Source organism: Panthera pardus, unplaced genomic scaffold (assembly GCF_024362965.1).
Source record: "Panthera pardus isolate Hobbes unplaced genomic scaffold, ASM2436296v1 HiC_scaffold_17, whole genome shotgun sequence".
Lineage (NCBI taxonomy): Eukaryota > Metazoa > Chordata > Mammalia > Carnivora > Felidae > Panthera > Panthera pardus.
Genome location: NW_026526732.1, coordinates 97644005 through 97650299, shown reverse-complemented (window position 1 = coordinate 97650299; position 6295 = coordinate 97644005). Strand labels below are relative to the sequence as shown.

Here is a 6295-nt window from a genome sequence, read left to right as displayed (position 1 = left end):
TACCATCACTTCACGGACGTCAACCACAGAGACCAGAAGCAGACAACTAACCCTTTCGTCTTTGCATTTATATTTGCTCTTTCGGAAATATTTGGCACTATAGTTTTATAGCATTTATAGTTTTATAGCCTTAGTTTATGCAAAACCATAGTACTCAATTTTAAAAATGCAAACCAGAACCTCTTCTTAGAAATTCATCACCTTTGGGGCATTTGGGTGGCTCAGTTGGTTGAGTGCCCGACTCTTGATTTTGGTTCAGGTCATGATCCCAGGGAAGTGGGATCAAGCCCCATGTTATGCTCAATGCTCAGGGCTTACGATTCCCTCTCTCTACCTCTACCCCTCTCCCCCACTTGTGTTCTCTCTCTCTCTCTCTCAAAAATAAAATAAATTTTAAATTTTTATTTATTTATTTATTTTTGAGAGAGAGAGAGAGAGAGAGAGATAGCACAAGCTGAGAAGGGGCAGAGAGAGAGAGAGGGAGACACAGAATCTGAAGCAGGCTCTAGTCTCCGAGCTGTCAGCACAAAGCCCAACACAGGGCTAGAACCCATGAACTGTGAGATCATGACCTGAGCTGAAGTCGGACACTTAACCGACTGAGTCACCCAGGCGCCCCCCAAAATAAAAATTTTTAAAAAGAAATTCATCATCGTAGAGCTTGAAGAAACCTTAAAATCACATAATTCCTTGAAACGACTTGCATTCAAGGCCATATTATTAAAGTACAGATTTCTATACCGTCATAAGTAAAAGAATAAAATAGTTTTATTCATGTGCCATTGGAGATAAAAATAACGTCATCTGTGGGGCACCCAGGTGACTCGGTTAAGTGGCCAACTCTTGACTTTGGCTCAGGTCATGATCTCATAGACTGTGAGCCCCTCATCAGGTTCTGTGCTGACAGTGCAAAGCCGACTTGGGATTCTCTCTCTGTGCCCCTACCCAACTCACGTGTGCACACACTCTCTGTCTCTCTCTCAAAAATAAATAAACTTAAAAAAGAATTTTTAAATAAAACATAAATAAAAAATTTAAAAACTTCATATTTTGTAATATCTGGGAGGGGGTCATCAATGTGGAAGGCAAGAAAGTTGCTTACATTTCTCTGACCTGACACTTTTTTTTTTTCTTGACGGAATGCTTCACAAATTTGTAGGTTATCCTCATGCAGGACCATGCTAATCTTCTCTTTGCAGTTCCAATTTTAGTATTTGTGCTGCTAAGTGAGCACTGAACTGGCACTTTTAGCTGTGTTACCTTTAGCAATTCATTTGATCCACAGACCTCCAGCTCCAAATATGGAACTGAATTCGATCATTTCATAGATTCTGCTAAAAATCTTTGAGTCCACAAAAGGAACAGGCCCACAGAAACTTTCTTCTTTAGAACAGTGGCACAACAGGGAATTTCAGCTCGATAAATTTTAGAATGCTAAATTTGGATTTGAAAAATTAGAAATTGATTTTATTTATTCCTCCAAATATTTAACTTGTATATTCATAGATAAAATACTGTGACTCAGATACACTGAATGGTTCCTGGTAAAGACCAAAAAAAAAAAAGGGGGGGGGGACAGAAAGAAATACAGAAAGATAGAAATGCATAAAGATATATCATACGTGTTAATGACATATAATTTTAAAATAATAAAATTATCATCCTCCTCCAGCCCAGCCAAATCTGATAATGCATACTTTTGTTAATATATTTAATACATTGAGGAATATCGCTTATAATCACTGTATATAGACAAATATGAGAAGATAGTATTTTAGTTCCCAAAGAAACATTTCATATTTTCATATTTTATGAAACCATATTTTATATGGCTTAATGTTTTCTGATTAGACTTTCATCTTCAACAACATCTTTTATCTCAGTTCTAGTGTAGGCTTCACTTAATTATGCCTATGAAAAATTTTCCCTCAGAATGTCCCCTAATCCTGAACTTTCTCTAAGCTCCTCTTAAACTGAGTAATATATGTCTTACCTTAACATTATTTAATACGTTCCTTAAATAAGAAGAGTAGAGTTTTGAGGCTTCCACTCATATTAACTCATATTTCCCCTGTGGTTAAGAGATCCCCTTTCTCTACTCCCAAAAAATCCAAATATTGTTTTAATTTTACTTGCATTCTCATATATATTTCCACATTGTAAGCTATTTTCTAAAATATGAATCAAAGTAATAGGAAAATTAAACAAATCTGGCCAGCTTAGCATTTTCCATGTTTAGTTGTTATATTTTGTCCTTCAGAACAAAACTCCACACAAGGTAAAGAAAAGATAGTAAATATCAGAAAGATTATGGAGCCACCAAAGTGTGCAGGAAGCCAACATGAATATGAGGAAATTCATGAACAAATCTGCCCAAATGTGTTTATAAATGATTAAATTAATGAATAAAATGATATGGTTCTGGAATTTGCTTGAAAATGATCAGGGTTGGGGGTGAAGGTGGGGATAGGGAGTGGGGAATAGAGTACAGATTAAACAATACTATATGTCATGGGATGATAGTTGTTTAACATGGCTGATGGGTACATGGGGTCTGTTATATGATCCTTTCAACTTTTGTGTACGTTTAAATTTTTGTAGAAAAAATATTAGTCTGTTACACTAAATGCTTAATTTATAAATAATTAAACTAGGCATTTTTTATCCTGAAATATCTTTTTTAAAAAAACAAACTACAGTAAATTATTCACTCATTAAATATAAATGTTTAATAAAGTAATCATAGATTTTTATACACTAGCTTCCTTTACCAAATAATGTATTAATCTTAAAATGTGCTGGCGACGTTTTGGAGTATATTCATCAAACATAAGCTAATAATTATCATTCTACCTTTTTTTCTTTTTATTTCCTAGAGAATTACACAAACAGGTTTGGCTTCCCATTGCTTTCTTATTAGCTCAAAACACACTGAGCTAAAGTGAACAGACCAGGGTATAATTATTCAGTCTGTATTTGATTGGCAACTGATAAGCACTGCCCCCAAATCTGTTCCATGGGTTGATTGATTGGTGAATATTTAATCCACGCAGATGCTCAAAATTAATTTGCTGCAACAGGACTCCCCTTGATGCTTTATTCACTCAGTCAGCATCTATCAAATACTCTCTCTTCTTTTTTTAACCTTAACCAACTCATTCCAACAAATATATTTTGAGCATCTATAGTGTGCAGGCCATGGTTTTAACCTAGGAACTATATTAAGGCTCATTTGCTGCTCATAGAAAAGGACTCAGAAAAGCACATGGGAAACTATAAGACAAAGCAGAATAAGTACAATACTACAGTGGGCTGAATAATAGCTCCTTCAGAATGCTTACATCTTAATCCCCCAAACCTGTGAATATGTTACCTTACATAATAAAATATACTCTGAAGGTGACATTAAAGTAAGGATTTTGAGATGAGGAGATTATCTGGATTATCCAGATTAACACACTGTAATAAAAAAGGTCATTATAAGTGAGAGGAATACAGGAATGTCAGAGTCAGAGATTTGAAGATGCTATGCTGTTGGCTTTGAAGATGGAAGGACCCACAAGCCAAGGAATGCAGGTGACTTCTGGAAGCTGGCAAAGGTAAGGAAACAGATTGATTCATAGAGCACAATCCTTCTAATGCTTTGGTTTTAGCCTCATAATACCCATTTTAGAGTCCTGACCTCCAGAAACTTGAGACCTTCAGAACTTGATTTATGTTCCTTTAAGCCACTTTATGTTTTTAAGTCACTAAGTTTGGGGGTAATTTGTTACAGCAGAAATAGGAAACAGACAGATAGGAACAAAATTACTTCTGACTAGAGACATCAGGAATAGTTTTCTGGAGGAGATTAAATGGAAATATAACAGAGATCTCACTTCTGCATCCTTTAGATCTGTACTGTCTAGTACAGTAGTCACTAAATACATGTGGCTAAATTTAAACTAGAACTAAAAATAAAATTTTTAGAGGATTTAAGATGGCATAGAAATAGGGGGACCCTAAGCTTGCCTTGTCCCTCAAACACAAGAAATCAATCTGAGAACTGAGAGAACAAACAGCATGTCCACAGTAGAAAAATGACCACTTCATGGAAAGTAGGAGCTGCGGAGAGTGGATTTGGGGGAGAAAAGAGCTGCAGGTGCTGCAGAGGGGAGGGAGCCCTGGTCACGGAGAAAGGAGCAAGAGAGAGAATAAGAGTGAAAACATGCACAGGGAATTGTACAAGAAAAACTTCCCCAAAACCAGTGACTGGGAAAAGGAGAGGGGGTGACCATTGCAAGTTTTTATAAGCAACAGAACTCAAAGTCTGAAGTTGTAGAGTTCTGCACCATCACCAATGTCATACCTGGCAGGATTCATGATGCTCTGGTGGGGAAGAAAGGCAGAGACCCTGGAGCAGGCAGCATGGTCTGAGGATCCCCTGGGTCACAGGTGGACAAACAGTTCCTCTTCTTGGAATGCATTTGGGAGTGATGGCACAGCCTCTTCAGGGACAAAAGACCCAGTGGACACCATTGAGCTGCCTTGTTCGCTAGCATAGGAACAGGGATGCTGGCTCAAAGCAGTAAGCCTTGGTGCCAACTTTCTTTTGCACTTTGTCATAAAATCAAAGCTGCTGCTTGGTCTTATGACCATTTTCTGGGACAAACAAACACTGTTTGTGCAGCGAGACCCTCCTCCACAGGATCAGAGTGGGTCCATGCCACAGGGGTCTCCGAAGTCTGGAATTTTGAAACCCAGCTGCACCTGAGATAAAATACAGGGGTGCTGTGCCGTCTGGCAGGCAGACAGCTCAGAAGAAGGCAAAGTGAAGGCAGGGATCTGGCGGAAGCCAGCTACAAGGCGGGGGGGGGGGGGGGGGGCGGTGATTGTTGGCTCTTCTGTGAGGGCTTCCTGAGGAGTGGCAGGCACACAGTCCTCACTCCCAAGACAGATATGAGAGACAGCCAAGCCATCTCCCTCCACAACACTGACCAACTTCTGTAAGCAAAACAGCAATGCCAAGTGGAGGCTAGAGCTGCTTACACCTGCGCCCTGCAGGTGCATCTCTACTAGGTCAAATCCTTTGAGAATCAGCTCAGGAGGCCCCACTCCACCAAAGACAGCACAAACCTTTCATACGCCCCAAGTTGAAGTATCATAGGTGCTGAAAATCTTCAGCTCTAGGGGTAATAGGATCTAGCTTCCTTTGTTTTTGTATTTTTTATGGGATACAGAAAAATCAACTTTTAAATTTTATTTTATTTTATTCTTTATTTTTTACAATTTTTTGGATCTATCCTCTTTTAACAAGCAGACCAAAACAGACCTAGGATTTAGCTTCCCTTTCCTTTTTTTTTTTTTTTTTTTTTTGGACCTCTTTTTAATATAGCTATCACTCTCAGGAGCAACCACAAACAAAACAAAATAAAACAAAAAGAGTGTCCTTGACAAAATGACAAGTGGAGGAATTCACCCCAAAAGAAAGAACAGGAAGAAGTAATGGCCAGGGATTTAATCAATACAGATATAAATAAGATGTCTGAACTAGAATTTAAAACAATTATAAAGACACTACCTGGGCTTGAAAAAAATAAAAGCATAGAAGACAATAGAGAATCCCTTACTGCAGAGATCAAAAAAAGAAAAAAAAAAAAACACTAGTCAGGCCAAAATAAAAAACACTATAACCGAGATGCAAACCTAAATGAATGCCAGGACAACAAAGATGGATGAATCACAGGGATAAATCAATGATGTAGAAGATAAAATTATGAGAAAAAATGAAGCTGGAAGGAAGAGGGAAATAAAGATATTGGATCATGAATGTAGACTTAGAGAACTCAGCAACTCCTTAAAATGTAATAACATTCATATCATGAAAGTCCCAGAAGATGAAAAGCGAGAAAAAGGGGCATAAGTTTTATTAGAGAAAATTTTGCTGAAGACTTCCCTAATCTGGGGGAGGAAACAGACATCAAAATCCAAGAAGCACAGAGAAGTTCCATTAAATTCAACAAAAGTCAGCCATCATGAAGACATAGTCAAATTCACAAAATACTTAGACAAGAAGAAACTCCTGAAAGCAGCAAGAAAAAAAAATCCTTAACCTACAAGGGAAGACAGATAAAGTTCACAGCAGACCTATTCACAGAAACTTGATAGGTCAGAAGGGAGTGGCATGATAAATTCAATGTGCTGAATGAGAAAAATATGCAGTCAAGAGTACTTTATCCAGCAAGACTGTCATTCAGAATAGAAGGAAAGATAAAGAGTTTCCCAGACAAACAAAAACTAAAGGAGTTCGTGACCA

At 37.8% G+C, this 6295-nt stretch overlaps 1 non-coding gene across 1 annotated transcript; it reads right to left on the bottom strand.

The window, feature by feature from the left end:
• Positions 1-1129: 1129 nt before the first annotated feature.
• On the bottom strand, positions 1130-1234 carry LOC128777881 (U6 spliceosomal RNA). Its single transcript, XR_008423194.1, has one exon. It is a non-coding gene; the product is annotated as a U6 spliceosomal RNA (small nuclear RNA).
• Between the last annotated feature and the right edge of the window lie 5061 nt (positions 1235-6295).